This window comes from Sinohyriopsis cumingii, chromosome 5 (genome assembly GCF_028554795.1).
Source record: "Sinohyriopsis cumingii isolate HCF-2022 chromosome 5, ASM2855479v2, whole genome shotgun sequence".
NCBI lineage: Eukaryota > Metazoa > Mollusca > Bivalvia > Unionida > Unionidae > Sinohyriopsis > Sinohyriopsis cumingii.
In genome coordinates this window covers 43,672,328-43,694,596 of record NC_142965.1, presented here as the reverse complement: position 1 = coordinate 43,694,596, position 22,269 = coordinate 43,672,328, and the positions used below count along the sequence as shown (strand labels likewise).

Sequence of the window (22,269 nt, the reverse complement as noted above, 5' to 3'; positions counted from 1 at the left end):
CGAACGCCTTCATCAAAAACTTTACCTGTATCGAAACAATATAACCGAATCATATTTTTCAAAGTTTCGTGAAATCTTTCTAAAGCCCTTGGCTCTCAGGGTGATAGGCAAAAGATTTTAATTGTTGGAATCCTAATTCGTACATAACTTGCTGGAATATTCCAGACATACAATTTGACCCTTGATCAGATTGGACATATTTGAGAAGGCCAAATTGAGTATAAAAGACTTTATCAAAGCTTTTACTATTGTTTTAGAATTAATATTCATGAAAGGAATTGCCTCTGGGGATCTTATTGACGCGTACATTATGGTCAACAAGTATTGGTTACCTGACTTGGTCTCAGGTAAGGGACCGACACAATCTACCATAATTCTACTAACTAGTTCGTCAAATGCAGGAATAGGTTGCAGATGACCCTACGGTATCTTCTCATTGGGGTTTCCTACCATTTGACAACTATGACAAGATCTAAAGTATTTACAAACATCACTTTTGATTTTTGGGCAATATAAGTGATTCAAGATCTTGTGAAAAGTCTTATTAATCCCTAAATGACCAGCCAACGGAGTTTCATGGGCCAGATTACGTATTTCCTGTCTGTAAAATTTTTGAACAACAGTTTGATATTCCACTGACCACTCGTCACCAGCAGATATCTCGGGAGGTCTCCATTTTCTAATAAGAATTCTATTTTAACGAAATAACAGACAGGAATTTCAGTGGCTTCAGTTTCACTAATGGCCCTTGAAACAAACAGGAGCTCTCGTGATCTTTTTCCTGTTCAACGACAAGTGATTGTCGTTTACCACCCTGATTAGAATAAAAAAGAATGAGTAGCTAAAAGAGGATCACTATGATCAATACCTTTGAGTTGATCCAAACAAGGAGTGAAAGTGACATCATCAAAAGCCTGATCAATACATGTTTCAGATAAAAGAATAATCTCCTTATCAACATCATTCGCACGAACTTTCTTTGCATAGCTCTGGTAACTGCACAAGCTGGGAATATATCAGGGAATTTTTTTTCAAATGGATCGACTTTCTGATGCAAATATGGCTTGTCAGTTACAAGTGGATTAGCCACAACCATTTATCCAGTTAGGTCGTTGCCTAGTAATAAATGATTGCCTTCAACGGGTAAAACAGAGACTGTTCCGCCTCTCGCGGGTCCTGAGACTATTTCTCATGACAAATTTTCACAATGGAGAGGAACTTTAATAATGCCTCACTCTACCCCCTGAATAAGAACACTCTCATTAGAAGAATACTTCTCAGAAAAAGGCAAAGTACATGACAATAAAAGACTTTGAAAAGCTCCTGTGTTCCTTAAAATTTTAAGAGGGATATGATTGGCCGAATCACCCAAGAGTGATATAGAACCCTTCGATATGAATGGTTCATAATTCTCCATAATACAATCAGACTGGGGTTTATTAGACCCAACAAATGTATTGCTCTCAATACATGACCGTGACCTTGACTTCTTAGAAATAAGCGCATTTGGAATAGGTCTGTCTTGATTCTGATGCCTATTTGTCAATTTGTAGCAATCAGAAATAACGTGTCCTTTCTTCTTGAAATAGGTACACGTAGGAAGAGACAAGGATCTTAGATAAAGCTTATCTAAAGCTTCATTTTTAGACGTGAAAAACATAAACAGCAACAAGAAAAAAGTGAGGACAACGACCTTTGTGAAATTTGGTAAAATGAGGAAAAGAACTTAAGGTTTTAAGAATCAAATCCAAAATTAATCCAAGAATAATCAAAGAATTAAAAATGTGAAGTCTCTATAAAATGTTCTAATTAATCTGAGTTTGAGCCCCGACGAAAATCGAAAATAGAAGGCGACGACGTATACTGTATTCAGTATAGTATTGATTTGTCAACGTTCTTTGTTGTACCACAGAAAATAATATTCCGGTGATTGAATTCCGAATACAATTTTAATAAACGTCTTTGTCCAAGAATTCTGTATGAGCAATTAAATATTCCCAGGGAAAAGAATTAATCTCTTAGAATCCAAATAATTTGAAGAAAAAATAAAATTGAATTCCAGCTGGTCACATCAGAAAAAAACACCCCCTTGACGTCGAAGTGTTTAAAACCCCAACTAAAATTATTCCTCAATACATCCCTATTATATCTGACTATTGCGCAATTCCAGTAAAACTATAATTTCGAAATAGAGGCTATTCACATGTGTAAAGTCACATACACTCAGTACAGCCTCGATTCCACCCTATAAATCCACACAAAGAATGAAGAAAAAAAGTCGTTTACTTCAACTCTTACTAATTATGTATTAAGATCAGCAACTAGGTCAACGTTTAGATACAAATTTATATTATTAGATGTTTACGAAAAAACAGTCTTGTCAAACTAATTTCTGGAAAATGTCAAATTCCAGTAAGCAAAATTACATTACTATAACATGTAATGGAATAAAAAAATTAAAACTAACAATAAAAAAATTAAATTAAATCAAATATAAATTAAATCAAATAAATTTACTTAAACAATTGCGGCTGTTACCGTAGAACATGATAACCCCATGGTGATATTGGATGACAAAGTCTGGTGGCTGGGACTACTTTTTTACTCTTAACATGCATACGTGTTCGCTTAGCTTGTCAACGTAGGTATACTATCCAAAACTGTATTGTTAATTGCTAGGTTATTAATGATCACGCTTTTCATACATAATTTTCTATCGATGTTTAAAGTGCAATTACAGTTTTATGTACGTCAGTGACGGAGACTAGATATGCGTTCGGTTATGATAGATATAGCGATCGTTCTTGGAAATTCAGGTGGAGTTTCAAGAAGGTGTCGTAAAATGTAATGCCATTAATTTTAAATTGTATAGCCTTCAATTGCATGTTAATGTCTCTTTTGAATATCTATATTATGTATATTATTTTTGTTTAGTTGATGACACTATAAAATTCTAAGATCCTATGAATGATTTGTTAGTCATATAATGTGTTCGTCGATTTCATTCATACCTTCCAGGGTCGATGAATGAAGTAAACATAACGTGGTCCAAGTAGGCCATGAGTGACGCGAATGGAGGTCAAAATAGCATCGCGTCATCCAACGAGGACATTTCTACTCATAGAAAGGTCAGACTATCCTTGTTCCTAATTGGTTAAAGGGGAGACAGGTGATTTTCTTTACTGATGTTAGTTTTTAGAAGAAAATAACGATTGACTGAAAGCCTGGAATCCCATTCTAGAAAAGCATTGGATATTGCGTTGTTGGCTTGATACATATTTCAATATAAGCGAAGCAGAGAGCGGAATGACTAGTTCTTAAAGATGACCTCAGTCTTGAAAGTATATTGAAGATATTTATTCATTTGCAACCGTTATTTGGAATTATGTAATTTGGAACATTTATTCAAAGATATTTAAATATTAATATCTGAAATGGATTATTGTGAATTTATTCAAAGGACAGTATGATATTTACCAAAGTATCAAAGGAATAATAAGGATGTTTGGATTAAAACAGTGTCCTCTTCTGTAATGTTGACACATAAGTACAGTCTCGTTATCATTCTGAATACCTGGGGAGCGTGTACGGATCTATTGGAATTGATACAACATTTTAGGAAATAGGAATTCCTACCATGTTCTAAGTTATTTCTAATTCTTTCACTTTGTACTTAGGGAAATAAATTCTTATTTTCATTTATACGAAACTTATTGGTTGTCGCTCTTTCTTGTTACGTAGTTTAAGCTCATAGGTCGTAACAAGTCATACATGTTATCTGCATAAATAGAAACTGCTTTCTAATGTCATTAATATATTGCTTAATATGGAATGGAATAAATAACTCTTAAATAATTATCTCTCCCCTCCTCTCTCTCTCTCTCTTTCTTGACTATAAAAAGAAAGAAATAATTTCAACTGTTTTTAATATCAGACATAATTCTTGACACAATTGCTTTGCCAGAAATAATTTGGTGTATGTGTGATTCTGTTTGTGCGTGTGTGTTTGTGATTATATGTATATATAGCAGAGAAGGGGGGGGGGAGAAAGAGCGAGAGAGACACACATAGACAAACAGATCTGCAGTCATTAATACTGCACAGTGTTGTATTTTTCAATCATTTAATGTATACTAATTCAGAATGCAAACAGTTTGAACACAAAAAAAAATAATGGGTGTCTTCAATACCTAAATGAATAACAAAACATTGTTTAGAACATGCATTATTATTATTATTATTATTATTCTAAATAATTGAAATGTAAAAATGTATTGTTCCATTTCAATTAAATTGCTTTACACAACATTTCTTCGATGTACACTGCATGCACTGCATTCATTCAGCAGGGCATTCTAATGATATGTTTTGCTTTATAGTCCTTATTCGTAATGATTTTTTAAACATTTTTCTTTTTGAAGTGCCACATCACATAAGTACCACTGTTTAACAGATCTATTCAAGCCAGCATGGTATAAGCCTAGTGGTGACTTTCAAACATTAGGATTCAAATCTCTTTTGTCTGTTGAGACTCATCGTGAACTTAGCTTACATTAGCAGAAGTCTTACTCTGATGGTGAATGTATTTTGTACCTTTATTTTACATGTACTCTACGTACAGTGCATTCCGTTGAACCAGTCTGGGTCTGTTTTAAGAATACATTCAAATGTGTGTTCTTGGAAAGAGGAGAATGGTTCTTTTGATGAATATTTGCATATAAAATAGTAGAAAGTCAGTATATTTTAAAATTTAACAGAAAAATATGCATTGTTTATTATGTGTTTTTTTTTATTTTCTCATTCACTTCATGTAGATACCTCATGAATAACATTTTAAAAGTAGTTGTAATACGATATGAATAGAACAGCTTGAAAATAATGTTTTACCCAGAGTTTATGCAGCTTATGTTACCATAAAAATTAATAGAAGTAAGAATAATATTGAAAATTAAATTAAAGTCTTGTCATTAGAGTTAATGTGCACAATTATAACTGATAAAGTTAAGTTAAAGAAAATGTGAATTTTTATTCTGTGCTTCTTATATAAAGAACAATATGTTTCATGGAGAATAAACTTTTTCAAACAAATATTTTTCTCTAATGGATGATGGTATTTTCAGTGATAGTTATACTATTTAAAAGAGCCCGTGAGACTTAATGACTTTTATCAGAGTGCATTTCAAAGCGTATCTGGGGAGTATGTCTTCCTGTCCATCCCCGTCCGGGTCTGGGGTTGCAGAATAGGCCAGATGCGTTCTCACTACTTGTTGTAAAAGGCGACCGAGTGGAGGCAACCTGGTTTTCGTGAGTTGCTTCCTGCGTTGATGGTGGAGAGGATCCTGATAGTTGAATAAAAGCGTGGCCAAAGGTTGCCACATTGATGCAACACAAAAGTTTGGCCTCACATCAGCTGGATGTGTGGCCAGAAGGACCCTGTCTGAACAATGAAGTCAAATTCCAAGAGCTGACATCAGCTGGATGTGTGGTCAGAAGGGACCTGTCTGAACAATCAAGTCAAATTCCAATAGCTGACATCAGCTGGATGTGTGGTCAGAAGGGCACTGCCTGAACAATCAAGTCAAATTCCAAGAGCTGACATCAGGTGGATGTGTGGTCAGAAGGGCACTGTCTGAACAATCAAGTCAAATTCCAAGAGCTGACATCAGCTGGATGTGTGGTCAGAAGGGACCTGTCTGAACAATCAAGTCAAATTCCAATAGCTGACATCAGCTGGATGTGTGGTCAGAAGGGCACTGTCTGAACAATCAAGTCAAATTCCAAGAGCTGACATCAGGTGGATGTGTGGTCAGAAGGGCACTGCCTGAACAATCAAGTCAAATTCCAAGAGCTGACATCAGCTGGATGTGTGGTCAGAAGGGCCCTGTCTGATCCATTGGATAGTCACGTCAAACTTTAAGGACTGTCATCACCTGGATGTGTCTGATCATTCAACTAATCACATCAAAGGGCCGAGTTGAAGACATTTAATTTAACCGAATTATATGGAGTTCAAGAATCAACCAACAAAGAGATCTATTCAAACTTTACAAGAACATAGCCTCTGAAAGCAATATCAAGGTTCAATTGGGTGAAGGTACTTCTCTGAGGTGCAATGCTCACACTGATAAACTACTTCCCTCAAAGCGGTTTTTGGCGGTACCAACTGAGATATTTCCACGCAAACATCTCAACGAGTCAAAAGGTGTTGTTGGATCAAGATATTGAAATGGCTGTAATGGGAATGTGATGCTCTGCAATTGCAGCAATCAGAGAGCCTCACAAGGGAAAGGAATCATCATTTATCTCTAACTGCAATTTGGTTCCCACAAACACTTCCATACTGGCGTTCAACTGCGTGACTTTACCTAGATATATCAAAGAGTGGTTCTTAGTTATCATGTTTTAACTGCCACAAAGATGGCCACCAAAAGGATGGTTTCAAGCGGAAACCACTCTGTCTCAGGAGGATAACATTGGGTATTCCTCTTTAGAGAAATTCTCTTGTACGAACATATTTTATCCTATAGAGACATAGAAAATGTGTTGACAATAGGGAATGAGATGCAACAAATGAAACAGGAATAATCATCGACTTTACTGAGCCAGCGAATTTATGGAGGTCACAACTACACTTAACACAACTGGCAAATACCAAACAAGTGCAGATAAACATTAGAAGCAGCCTTCTACAAATGTCTGTAAGCATATAAGATTCCCAACTAGCCTACCGAGAAATTGATTCAGTGTGGTTCATCATCAGAGTAGCAGATCGCAGGTTCCAGCGGTAATGGATGCTCTAAACTAAACGAAAAGTGGATTAAAGAATCCACAAGAACGGACACTGAAGAACTCACTGATATCGTACCAGGGAAAGAACCCTAAAGTTTCGTACTTTCAAAATTTTCATAAATATGTCTGACACCATAATATAATAGAACTGCCAAGGATCGAAACTGACTATTGCTCGACTGTGTTCGGACCAGCTTGTAAAACTTATCTTCATATGCTTCATCCGGGGACTTGATCTTTGTCTCGGTGATTTCCGAAACACATATCCGAATGTGAAGATTGTATAAACTGGCTTAAACTGGCTTAAACGTCATGTTCGTCATACTTGGCTACATATATGGATATAAACTTAAGGACATCAAGCCCATTATTGACTGATGGAATCCGTCCCATACAACAAATCGGGGAGACGAGGTGGTATCGTGCCGATCTCTTATCGGATACACATTCCTGACTCTTGTATCCCTACTGAAGGAAGAACCTCGATCGGAATGATTTGTAAGCCAGTGTACACTGGCAATGAATCACAGTCTTATCAAGTGTTTTGAGATCCACCCTATATTTTTACGCGAACTGCTTGAAGAAATTAAATGTGGACGTTCAACCCGAAAAAATCCAAAAACCCAATTTTAATGTAATGTAGTTTATACAAATTTTTTAAATTTTATTTAAGGATTTAACATGTGTTACTTTTATCTGTTATTTTAAATACATTTGACGTATTTCAACATCGTTACTTTTTATATTTTATCTTGATGCACATAATGTTTACATTTATTTGGAAATGTTTGTCTTCCTAAATTTGCGAGCAATTCGTTCGAACATTTTCTTACTTTTCGCACTTGTGCATTGAACACAGGCCCTTGTTTAATCCCCTGGAGTAGGTGATATGCCCTTAGCTCATAATTATCATGATTATCACCTTATAACCATATATGTATATGGTCAATGATATTCTCTGAAGTTTGTTTATGAGGTAATAAAATGTACATTATCTATCACTCTTGAGAACATGTTACTATAGAATATGCGTCACTTCTTTATATGGAGGAAAGATGTAAGTGCTTTATACTTTTTCTAGCCGCAAAAAGTTATCATGGCTTTCCTCGGTGATGCGACAGTTGGATAACGTAACTTGAAAGAAGTTTACGTTATAATAATCCCCAAACTGAACTGAATACTTTATAGATATATTTCGAAATTGGATTCTCAAGCAAGAAATTTCCATAAAAAGTTTCAGAAGTAAAATGACACTAAAATCTCAGAAAATGAATTTTGAAACGACTACTACAATTTGTGTGGAAACCTTTGATCACTGATGTGATTGCTAATACATTGTGTCGTGATTGCATGGAACTGCGGATGATTATGTTCATATCCAACTCAATAACAGATAATAATAATTGCAAATCATTATCTGACATCATAGAAATAAGGCAATGTTTTCTACAGAAGTGGTATTGTTACCACATCTGACATATAAATAAGGCAATGTTTTGTACAAAAGTGGCATGGTTACCTCGGCTTTATAGTGTGAAAAATGGCAAGCAGACTTATATCCATAACCTTTAACTTCAAAAGCAATAAATACACTCAAACCTCAATTTGAACTCGAATCAGTAAGCTAATGGTGAAATGCGTTTTGAAGAAATATCCGGGAGTTAAAACTCATGAGATCTAATTCACAATAGCTCAAAAACATCTTCGCTATAATTAAGAGCCATTTATTGAAAACTGACATCTATAACACCAGATGTTTCAGCTTCCTCAAAAAAAAATCAGTCATCTTCAGTAAAACTCATCTAATAAATTTGAGCGGGCAAGATAACAGAAGTGTACATTAACACCAAAATTATACTGAGCACTGCTGATGGAAAAGATAGTTGTCTTCATTTCTCTAAATGACTTTTTACAGTGAGCACTGCAGTCGGAAAAGATAGTTGTCTTGATTGCCCTAAATGACTTTCTACACTGAGCACTGCAGTCGGAAAAGATAGTTGTCTTGATTTCCCTAAATGACTTTCTACACTGAGCACTGCAGTCGGAAAAGATAGCAGTCTTGATTGCCCTAAATGACTTTCTACACTCAGTACTACTGTTGGAAAAGATAGTTGTTCTGATTTCTCTAAATGATTTTCTACACTGATCACTGCTGTTGGAAAAGAGAGTGTCTTGATTTCCCTAAATGACTTTCTACACTGAGCACTGCTGTCGGAAAAGATAATTGTCTTGATTTCCTTAAATGCCTTTCTACGAGGTATGACAGCCGATTGACCGACCAGAGAATGAAACAAAAGGAATAATAAAATCTAAATATATTGGTTAATCCAACAAGTATATCTTAAAACCATGTGTGATTGCTTCTTTATCTCTGCATAAAGCGTTCGATAAATAATACGTACATTTGGCGACATTATCAATTAATACCAGTCCTACATGTAGCATGTTGATATTTAGGTATGTCGTCTGTCTCACCAAAAGGAAAGACGACAAATGTCGCCCATCGACAGGAACCATCACATTACAGGGTAATGCCGAAATACACTATGGTCCATGGTTTAGTACAGCATGTCCTATGGTTTAGAACAGTATGCCCTTTGGTTTAGTACAGCATGCCCTATGGTTTTGTACAGCATGCCCAATGATTTAATATAGCATGCCCTATGGTTTAGTATAGCATACCCTATGATTTAGTACAGCATGCCCTATGGTTTAGTACAGCATGCCCTATGGTTTAGTACAGCATGCCCTATGATTTAGTACAGCATGCCCTATGGTTTAGTATAGCATACCCTATGATTTAGTACAGCATGCCCTATGGTTTTGTACAGCATGCCCTATGGTTTAGTACAGCATGCCCTATGATTTAGTACAGCATACCCTATGATTTAGTACAGCATGCCCAATGGTTTAGTATAGCATGCCTTGTGGTTTACGACAGTTTGCTCGATGGTTTAGTACAGTATACCCTGTAGTTTAGCACAGTTTGCTGTCGGGTTTAGTTCCTAATGAACTGATATTTTCAATCTCGTTCACACAGAAATTTGAGTCATATCCCTTACGTTCTATTACAAATAGTCATATATTGGCAAGTTTCTGAGATTAATTCAACGATAAAATTTATTTTCCCCGTATGTGCGTTTCAATTCATGCATCGAACTATATCAGTCTAATGGAAGTACCACCAAATAGGTAAAATGAGCAACGTTTCTATAAAAGAACGTATTAACTACGGCACCATACATTTTTTATCATGGTTTCCTTTTATAGCTTTGCATTACTTTGAAATGATTTATTGTTTCAAACCAATTTACTAGGGCATTTATTCCATTCTAATTATTTGCAGAGAATTTGCTTTTCTGTTCCAGTGGCTAAATGGTCTGAATTTATTTCTCTGACGGGATTGTTTTGAAAGGAAATGCGCCTCTGAGACATGCAAAAAAGCTGTGGTCTTGGAGTTGAAGTTCTTTCTGAAAAGTAACTATGGCGCCATTCCTATAAGCGAAATAATAAAGACTTGGGGGAGAAAATCAGCTGCATTGCTATTTCAAGTACAAGCAATGTAAGACTTTTATTTTCTACACGATAGTAAGTTCAATGAAAATGACTTTCTCTGCGATTATACAATGTGTGTTTTTGTAAATCAAACCTGTCCTGAAACCAGCATAACAATTCTATCACAGACGCTACCAATTTTGATCACGGTCACGTATTTCGAGTTTAAAAAAGTGTCAGTCATCGTCTTACTTGATATTTATTACTTGATATTTATAAAGTACTTTTATAACCCACATATTTATTGCGCACTACGTCCCTGTATAAGGGAATGACTGGCAACATTAATAGGTAGGTGTACAATGTCTTGACGATCTTCGGGTCCATTTTGCATGATGAAACTTCGGCAGATAAGGATTATTGACGTCATTTCTACTAAAATCTCCTAACAAACTACATGGATCCAGATCTACATGCACGTTATGCGACAGTTGATCTTTGTCTTCGCAATTTGCAATTGGACTCTACTTTTAAACTAGTATATACAGTAGATGCCAGGAATTGCGTCAAGATTAGAAATCCTTTAATCACAATGTCGGTGATTCTACTATGTGACGCTGCTTAGAGTTTGTATACAATGTGATATACGATTTTATTAAATGATTTTGTTTCGATAATGAATATCAAGGTCACAAGATAAAATATAGAATTTATTCCTCAAGACGAAATGTTGTCATATGTTGAGTTCCTTTGCTGGATTGAATGCCTTTTCTTCATGCAAGTCCAATTTTTGTCAGACGATGACGCCTATTATGAACATAACCTGGTTAAGTAGCATTCCTTACGTCAGTGTTCTCATTGGTACATTGGATGCTTCTTTTTGTATAGAGAACATAAATGAAGTGTTTTATGTGACTTTAATGCAACGATAATGGGACGATGCTGTCTGAATTACGTCACTTTAATCTCCAACCTGATTTGAAGACTTCGTGATAGTACATGAAACTGAATTTTCATATAAGAAGTTGCTATTAAAAGGATTTTAAATAAATTGTTACTAAATACTCAGAAAAGTTTAAAAATTGAATGATGATTAAGTTCATGTCCGACTGAATAACATAATGTAATACTAATTTCTAATCATTATCAGATGTCATAAAAATAAGGCATGGTTTTCCGCAAAAGTTGTATCGTCTGGATAGCTTCATTTTCAAAAGATCAAATATTAGATTTCTAAAAAATAATCTTACATTTTATGATTAGCAAACACACTCAAATCCTGACGATAATTTATTTATGAATAAGTAAGCTACAGCGAGCTGAGTTTTGTAGAAAGAGAAGAAAGTAAACACGAGTTAAAGCCCCAAAGATCAGATTCGCGATAGCTCACAGACATTCCTCTCTGCCATTAAAACTGATTGATTAATACCCAATAAATCAAAGCGAGCTTTATCGTGTAATAAAGGATAAAACCAGTCAAGAAGCATATGCACAGTTTACTAAATGGAGATTTACCTGAGTACCACAGTTAAATGTAAACTCCTGTACAGCAAATTATATTTGACTTTTTTTTCTTCGGTGATATTATAATATATACGAATAGCCTATTAACCGGCCAGCGGATCCAACATAAAGAATCATCGTAGCCGCATATATGGGTACAATCATCAAGTGGCTCTTATAATCATGTGTGATTGCTTCACTGATATCTGTTTCAATGTTTCGACAAATAATATATAATTTATGTTAACAAGTTGCTGTTGTTTTATAAAAAAAGACCATGTGGTAAGGTGAGGGTATGCCGTTCGCTTTTCTACCTTCAAGGTAGGGGGACTCCGAATGCCGGAAATCATCCCACACAGGATCAAGCCGAAGTAAATACATCTTATTCAATCGGTGGACAATTAGGTAACTGTTTGTCTTATTCTTTTTCGCATTAAATAAAGACACGTAACTGAGCTTATATATATATATATATATATATATATATATATATATATATATATATATATATATATATATATATATATATATATATATATATATATATATATAAGCTTTACATATGCTAAGACTTGGAGTGGACGTGTTCATGGTACTGCCACATGTCTGGTAAAAGATGATATTCCACTCACAAGATGACACTGCACCGGTCACCGAATGGCACGAACAATTAATTTCTCATCCGCTAATGTAGAAGTACACAAGGCTTTATTATAATATAAATGCCTAATGTTCATTATTTTTCATAAATGCAGCATTCTTAACCAAGCCTTTTAAACAAGCATTTAGATTCGTTAAAACCATATCATGTGGCTCATAAAATTAGACGTTATTAGCTCATAAAAGAAAGGAACTATTTGTGTATTCATGCGCTGTGACAGAGGTTAAATTATAGTCCTATTATTTATTTCTTGAGGTTCGTTATTAGTTTTATAACTATTGAAAATCTTGTAAATGTTCTGCATAAACAGACTGAGCTACGATCTTTCATCACATTTCCATATACCAAGCATCAAACCACAGAGTATTTGCCATTAACTCGAATATCTCCTTCGGTCCTGGTTTGAAGCATTATCTCGTCCTTCCACTTTGAAACCTCGAATAACCGAAAATTCGAACCGAACCTTCGCTCTTGCAGTGCTTGAAATTTTACTGTATATTATTATGACACACTATGGTGAATGATGAATTCTTAATCAAAGTGCAACAACATGTAATAATTGTTTTTGTTTGGAGGAATATGACTTTCAAGGTAAATATTTAAAATATTTCATCAAAGATTTCATCAAATAAATGAGTACAAATACATGCAACATGTGTTATTGATTTAAGATATGCTTCTTTACAACAAACCCCGCGGAGAGCTACGACATGTTTTATTGTTTCTTGCTTGCATATGCCTCTTCAATATGTTTCATTGGATGTCCATTGTCTATCAGAGAACTGATGGACATAATTTCTCAGTCAGATAAGCATATAAGCAAAGGACAAATTTATTGTGATCATGCTATCTTCTTTAAAACCATAAACTTCAAACTGCAGGCACGACTGCCTCAGGCGTATTTTATTTTCACCTTTCAATTTTGGCGTCTGGATTTCCTTTCGAAATAACATAACACGCCAAGAGCCAAGTTTTGTATTTGCGTGTCTCCAATGCCCGTTTCTTTCAAAGGAACTCAGCCAGAGATGTAAATTTTATACTGTTTAGCTAGTGAAATGAAAACAAACTCTCAATAAACATGTGAAATGGAACAAATGCCAACGAAAATCGATGGTATGAAGCAGTAAGTCATTTCCAAACTGATGCAGGCCTATAAAATGAAGGCATAAAACAAAATTTATGTTTTTTTAGTTAAAACTGTTCTAAGATAATATTACTGTTCAGCCTATCCCAATGGTGGTGCTGCCATTAAACTAATATTGTTCAATCCATGAATTGAAGTGCACATGCTGGAATGGGAAAAAACAATTGTTAGCATTATATTAACCTCTGAAACTTGCCAATATAGGTCATTTTTAAGGGACACCAAGGGATACAACCAATCTTGAAAAGCACATACCAATTATCAATATAGGACCTGAATTTCCATCGTTTTTGACACTTTTTGCTCCAGAAAAATACTTTCAAGGCCTATATTATGGAAAGTTTCGTTCCAATATTTATCTCATTTAACTTTTGTCTTTGCACATTAGCGCATTATGTAATTATTCCTTCTGTCGTAATTTAAAAGTAATAAATATTGAATGAAATACTAAATGTGTAATTATGATAACTCTTTGCAAATAAACAATCTAATATGATTAATTCATCCGTTTCACTTGCTGTCTGTGGTGGTGTTCCTAGATCCAAGGCGATACACGGTGGTAGACACTCCAAAGCCGCGAAACGTTAAATGTATTATTATTATTATTATTATTATTATTATCATCATTATTATTACTGAAAATAGTAACATCTAAAAAATGTATTGCCTTTTGCGATTTTGGCAATCCCTACTGAAAGGTTAAAATAAAGAGAAAAAATTAAAAGAATGATTTAATGTGTGTGCTGCTCAATGTAACGTACCTGCTCAGCGGAGAATGAAATGACAATTATTTGATATATCACACCATTTAGTTATTTAACTTAAATCATTATATCAATACACACATTTACCAAGAATTGTTTGATTATAACCAAATTCACCAAGGATTGTTAGATTGTAACCAAATTTACCAGTGATTGTTAGATTGTAACCAAATTTACCAATGATTGCTAGATTGAAACCAAATTTACCAAGGAGTGTTTGATTGTAACCAAATTTAACATGAATTGTTAGAATGTAACCAAATTTACCAAGGATTGTTAGACTGTAACCAGATTTACCAAGGATTGTTAGATTGTAACCAAATTTACCAAGGATTGTTAGATTGTAACCAAATTTATCAAGGATTGTTTGATTGTAACCAAATTTACCAAGGATTGTTAGACTGTAACCAAATTTATCAAGGATTGTTAGATTGTAACCAAATATAAAATGCAACTAATGAAACCTTAAATGAGTTTGATTTCCAGCCTAACACAACATCATTTCCACAGCGAGACTGCTATCTCCTCTTGGCCATTTTCATTGCATGCACATGCAGCATATAATTGGTGAAGAACACTTTCTTATTTAATTTTTGTTCAAACAAGAGTTACCGCTCTGATTTTCCTTCCTCTTGACTTTGGTTTTCGCAGCATGACTTTCTCTAGTTTTGTTGGATTCAAATCAAATTTTTCGCTTAAACCTTTATACGGACAAGACCTTGGAAGAGTGGAAATTCCGGCATTCCAAGTCATAGTTTAGAGAATCTATGGCTCTGTAATGTCTTTCGTCTCCTAGCTTCCACTGTTTAAGGCCTTTGCGATGAAATTTTGCAATGTTGTAAGCGGTGCCCTTTGTGATGCTTCCATCGCTAGGTGCTTTAGTTCCCTAAGTGGATAGTTGCTAAGGAACTTTTCTCATATATAAAAGGCTCATCGATAATCATCATTAAACCTGCTGTACACTTGTATTTTACATGTAGGCTATAGTTTACACATGGATCACACTTTGGAAATGTCTTGAAATGGTAATAACCAGAATCAACAGCATCTTATTTAATCCATTTAAAGTAGTCTAGTCGGAGTAATTTATATCAAAGAAGATTTAAACAGGCATGTGAATTAACTTATCTGAAACTACAAGAAATAACAGAACTGAGCTGAAGTATTGCATGTTTTATTGTATATACTTGATGTATTTTCGCTTCATTTACTTATATATTTTGTTTCATTTTGGCTTTTTTCTGTACTCTTTTTCTGTAACGCTTGAATTGTAATGTTGTGTTGTTTTCCTCGTGGAAAATTGCACGTTTTCTGGGGATATATAACAGTACTTTTACACTAATTTTTGTGCCCTAACGTATATACCACTCCCATGTAAGAACAAACAAAACAAAATAAAAACCACTCAACTTTGAAGAAACGGTTCTAGCCGTCGGACAAAAATCTTTCCGATCGTAGACAGAGAAAGGGGATAGAGAATAAATCTAAATTAGATAAGTTTGTTATGTTAAATTATGACCTCTGTGAAGACTACTAAGTACAATATCTGATCAACTACTTTATTATTATCTCAAATGTAAAAGTATCATTGACGAATGTCTTGACAACGCAGCTCAATCTAGAAGCAACTCGCGTTTTAAATATGAGGTATGATTTACTCTTTCAGGCACTTTAGACCAGTTTATCATTGGTAGACAGAATTAAAGAGTAGGCAGTTAGGGGCATTCTTTCATAGATCGGTACCTGTTATGGAGAGAGAGAGAGAGAGAGAGAGAGGGAGAGAGTTAATAAGTCACATAGCAATACATCATAACACAATGACAAGAATCATATCTGGCGTCTGTGCCTACCTATCTTTCTCCATGTAAAACGCATTCATTTGTTCAAATTAGTTTCGACGGGCACTTTGATTTTAATGGTAACATTGAGGTAATGATATAAATTTTCAGGGTCTAGATTTGCCCAGTCCTTCCGTAGTTTCTGGAAAACACCTATTTTACAGATTTTAGTAGTGTATTCAATTAATTCATCGGAAGTGAACAGGAAAATTTCCCGATGTCTTTCAAAGTCATTTTGCATGTTTACAAGAATCAGCTGATCTCTCACTGTCAGTGATATCTATAGCATTTTATGTATGTCAATATCATCATATGTGTGTGTTTGTGTGTGTTTGTATGTGTGTTTGTATGTGTGTGTTTGTGTGTGCGTGTGTTTGTGTGAGAGAGAGAGAGGGGGGAGGGAGGTCATATACCCTTAATAAATAACCAGAATCGTTGTAGTGAAAGCACGTTAATATTTCAAGGAAGAACGTGAATGAAACTTCTGTGCTGAATAGTATCCTAACTAATTTCGTGTTTTAGTTTACAATTGACACTTATCAAAATGTAAGCTATTTGAATTTATGATGAAACTTATGCATAATATTACGTTACAAGGCCAAATGTAATTTCTTTCATCACAAAAAGCACATTGGTCTCAAAAACATACATACATACATACATACATACATACATACATACATACATATTTACATTATAATTCCATATTAAGTAGAGACCCGGGTGGCCGAGTGATCTAAACCGCTCACCTTTACAAATCACAGACATCTCACCTCTGTCTGGACAATTTAACTTGTACAAAGACATCTCACCTCCACTAAACATTTTAACTTGTACAGATAACAGATAGCTCACTTCTGTCTGGATAGTTTTTAACATGTACAGATAACAGATATCTCACCTCTGTCTGAACAGTTATGCTTGTACAGATCACAGACATCACTCATTCTGAACAGTATAACTTATTACCTAAGCAACAAATAGAATCTGACAGTATGAATGCTTTCCTGTGTGTCATTGGTATATTTATACTATTAGTATTGATTTCAAGTTATGTTTGGTGATAAATGAATACTATTAGTATTGATTTCAAATTCTGTGTTTGGTGATATATTTATACTGTTAGTATTGATTTCAAGTTCTGTTTGGTGATATATTTATACTATTATTATTGATTTCAATTTCTGTGTTTGATGATATATCTATGCTGTTAGTATCGATTTCAAGATCTGTGTTCGGTTATATATCTATACTCTTAGTATTGATTTCAAATTATGTGTTTGATGATATATTTATACTATTAGTATTGATTTCAATGCCTGTGTTTGATGATATATTTATACTATTAGTATTGAATTCAAGTTCTGTGTTTGGTTATATATCTATATTATTAATACTGATTTCAATTTCTGTGTTTGATGATATATCTATACTATTAGTATTGATTTCAAATTCTGTGTTTGATGATATATTTATACTATTAGTATTGCTTTCAAATTCTGTGTTTAGTGATATATTTATACTGTTAGTATTGATTTCAATGTCTGTGTTTGATGATATATCTATAATGTTAGTATTGATTTCAAATTATGTGTTTGATGATATATTTATACTATTAGTATTGCTTTCAAATTCTGTGTTTGATGATATATTTATACTATTAGTATTGATTTCAATGTCTGTGTTTGGTGATATATTTATACTGTTAGTATTGATTTCAAGTTCTGTGTTTGGTGATATATTTATACTATTAGTATTGCTTTCAAATTCTGTGTTTGATGATATATTTATACTATTAGTATTGATTTCAATGCCTGTGTTTGATGATATATTTATACTGTTAGTATTGATTTCAAGTTCTGTATCTGATGATATATCTGTACTGTTAGTATTAATTTCAAGATCTGTGTTTGGTTATACATCTATATTATTAGTACTGATTTCAATTTCTGTGTCTGATGATATATCTATACTATTAGTACTGATTTCAATTTCTGTGTTTGATGATATATCTATACTATTAGTATTGATTTCAAATTCTGTGTTTGACGATATATTTATACTATTAGTATTGATTTCAATGCCTGTGTTTGATGATATATTTATACTGTTAGTATTGATTTCAAGTTCTGTGTTTGGTGATATATTTATACTATTAGTATTGCTTTCAAATTCTGTGTTTGATGATATATTTATACTGTTAGTATTGATTTCAAGTTCTGTGTTTGATGATATATTTACACTGTTAGTATTGATTTCAAATTCTGTGTTTGGTGATATATTTATACTGTTAGTATTGATTTCAAGTTCTGTGTTTGATGATATATTTATACTGTTAGTATTGATTTCAAATTCTGTGTTTGATGATATATTTATACTGTTAGTATTTATGTCAAATTCTGTGTTTGATGATATATTTATACTGTTAGTATTGATTTCAAATTCTGTGTTTGGTGATATATTTATACTGTTAGTATTGATTTCAAATTCTGTGTTTGGTGATATATTTATACTGTTAGTATTGCTTTCAAATTCTGTGTTTAGTGATATATTTATACTTTTCGTATTGATTTCAAATTCTGTGTTTGGTGATATATTTATACTGTTAGTATTGATTTCAATGTCTGTGTTTGGTGATATATTTATACTGTTAGTATTGATTTCAAATTCTGTGTTTGATGATATATCTATGCTGTTAGTATTGATTTCAAGATCTGTTTGGTTATATATCTATACTATTAGTACTGATTTCAATTTCTGTGTTTGATGATATATCTATACTATTAGTATTGATTTCAATTTCTGTGTTTGGTGATATATTTATACTGTTAGTATTGATTTCAAATTCTGTGTTTAGTGATATATTTATACTTTTCGTATTGATTTCAAATTCTGTGTTTGGTGATATATTTATACTGTTAGTATTGATTTCAGATTCACACTTACTTGTCTACCACGCAAACAACCACAACACTTCATTTGCTAACTCAGTAAATGAATGTCTGCCGTGTATATGGCCGTAACACTTCCTTTACGTAGAACACTACTCAGTACATGTATGTCTGTCAAGTAAATGGCCGTAACACTTCCTTTACGTAGAACACTGTTCAGTATATGTATGTATGTCATGTAAATGACCGTAACACTTCCTTTACGCAAAACACTGCGCAGTACATGTATATCTGTCAAGTAAATGGCCGTAACCCTTCCTTTACATAGAACACTACTCAGTACAGGTATGTATGTCATGCAAATGGCAATAACACTTCCTATACATAGAACACTACTAGGTATACATAGGTCTATCATGTAAATGGCCGTAACACATCCTTTACGTTGAACAGTAAATGGCCGTAACACTTCCTTTACGTAGAACAGTACTCAGTATATATATATGTCTGTCATGTAAATGGCCATAACACTTCCTTTACGTTGAACACTACTCAGTACATATATGTCTGTCATGTAAATGGCCATAACACTTTCTTTACGTTGAACACTACTCAGTACATACATGTCTGTCATGTAAATAGCCATAACACTTCCTTTACGGTGAACAGTAAATGGCCTTAACACTTCCTTTGCGTAGAACACTACTCAGTACATGTATGTCTGTCATGTAGATGGCCATAACACTTCCTTTACGTAGAACACTACTCAGTACATGTATGTCTACCATGTAAATGGCCATAACACTTCCTTTACGTAGAACACTACTCAGTACATGTATGTCTAACATGTAAATGGCCATAACACTTCCTTTACATAGAACACTACTCAGTACATGTATGTCTGTCATGTAGATGGCCATAACACTTCCTTTACGTAGAACACTACTCAGTACATGTATGTCTACCATGTAATTGGCCATAACACTTCCTTCACGTAGAACACTACTCAGTACATGTATGTCTACCATGTAAATGGCCATAACACTTCCTTTACGTAGAACACTACTCAGTACATACATGTCTGTCATGCAAATAGCCATAACACTTCCTTTACGGTGAACAGTAAATGGCCTTAACACTTCCTTTGCGTAGAACACTACTCAGTACATGTATGTCTAACATGTAAATGGCCATAACACTTCCTTTACATAGAACACTACTCAGTACATGTATGTCTGTCATGTAGATGGCCATAACACTTCCTTTACGTAGAACACTACTCAGTACATGTATGTCTACCATGTAAATGGCCATAACACTTCCTTCACGTAGAACACTACTCAGTACATGTATGTCTACCATGTAAATGGCCATAACACTTCCTTTACGTAGAACACTACTCAGTACATACATGTCTGTCATGCAAATAGCCATAACACTTCCTTTACGGTGAACAGTAAATGGCCTTAACACTTCCTTTGCGTAGAACACTACTCAGTACATGTATGTCTGTCATGTAGATGGCCATAACACTTCCTTTACGTAGAACACTACTCAGTACATGTATGTCTAACATGTAAATGGCCATAACACTTCCTTTACGTAGAACACTACTCAGTACATGTATGTCTACCATGTAAATGGCCATAACACTTCCTTTACGTAGAACACTACTCAGTACATGTATGTCTACCATGTAAATGGCCATAACACTTCCTTTACGTAGAACACTACTCAGTACATGTATGACTAACATGTAAATGGCCATAACACTTCCTTTACATAGAACACTACTCAGTACATGTATGTCTGTCATGTAGATGGCCATAACACTTCCTTTACGTAGAACACTACTCAGTACATGTATGTCTAACATGTAAATGGCCATAACACTTCCTTTACGTAGAACACTACTCAGTACATGTATGTCTAACATGTAAATGGCCATAACACTTCCTTTACGTAGAACACTACTCAGTACATGTATGTCTGTCATGTAGATGGCCATAACACTTCCTTTACGTAGAACACTACTCAGTACATGTATGTCTACCATGTAAATGGCCATAACACTTCCTTTACGTAGAACACTACTCAGTACATGTATGTCTAACATGTAAATGGCCATAACGCGTCCTTTACGTAGAACACTACTCAGTACATGTATGTCTAACATGTAAATGGCCATAACACTTCCTTTACATAGAACACTACTCAGTACATGTATGTCTGTCATGTAAATGGCCATAACACTTCCTTTACGTAGAACACTACTCAGTACATGTATGTCTAACATGTAAATGGCCATAACACTTCCTTTACATAGAACACTACTCAGTACATGTATGTCTGTCATGTAGATGGCCATAACACTTCCTCTACGTAGAAGACTACTCAGTACATGTATGTCTACCATGTAAATTGCCATAACACTTCCTTTACGTAGAACACTACTCAGTATATGTATGTCTGTCAAGTAAATAATCATGACACTTCCTTTACGTAGAACACTACTCAGTACATGTATGTCTGTCATGTAGATGGCCATAACACTTCCTTTACGTAGAACACTACTCAGTACATGTATGTCTGTCATGCAATGGCCATAACACTTCCTTTACATAGAACACTACTCGGTATATATATGTCTGTCATGTAAATGGTCATAACACTTCCTTTACGTAGAACACTACTCAGTATATGTATGTCTGTCAAGTAAATAATCATAACACTTCCTTTACATAGAACACTACTCAGTACATTTATGTCTGTCAAGTAAACGGCCGTAACACTTGCTTTACGTAGAACAGTAATCAGTACATGTATATCCGCCATTTAAATGGCCGTAACACTTCCTTTACGTAGAACACTACTCATTACATGTATGTTTGTCATGTTTATGGTCATACCACTTCCTTTAGGTATGCTAACTCAGTGTGTGTTTTGGATTTTTAACGCTACGTTAAAATAAATTCAGTCATATTGCTACGATGTTTGCAGTGTTCTAGTTAATAGCGATGTCTAGCACTGGGGCAGACATGTAGCATGATGTCCCACCCAGTCACATTATCCTGTATTATTAGTAAATAATTAATTTGTCTGGCACCTCATAAGACATTCAAAACTGTGGTAAACTTGCAATGTCCAATGGCTGTACAAGCGGCACTGCCACTAAAATGTTGTT

At 34.3% G+C, this 22,269-nt stretch overlaps 1 protein-coding gene across 1 annotated transcript in view; it reads right to left on the bottom strand.

Moving 5' to 3' along the window:
- Window positions 1-22,269, bottom strand: part of LOC149799040 (glutamate receptor ionotropic, kainate 2-like) — a 328,910-nt gene that overhangs the window by 305,531 nt on the left and 1,110 nt on the right. The gene's annotated exons all lie outside the window — the stretch shown is intronic.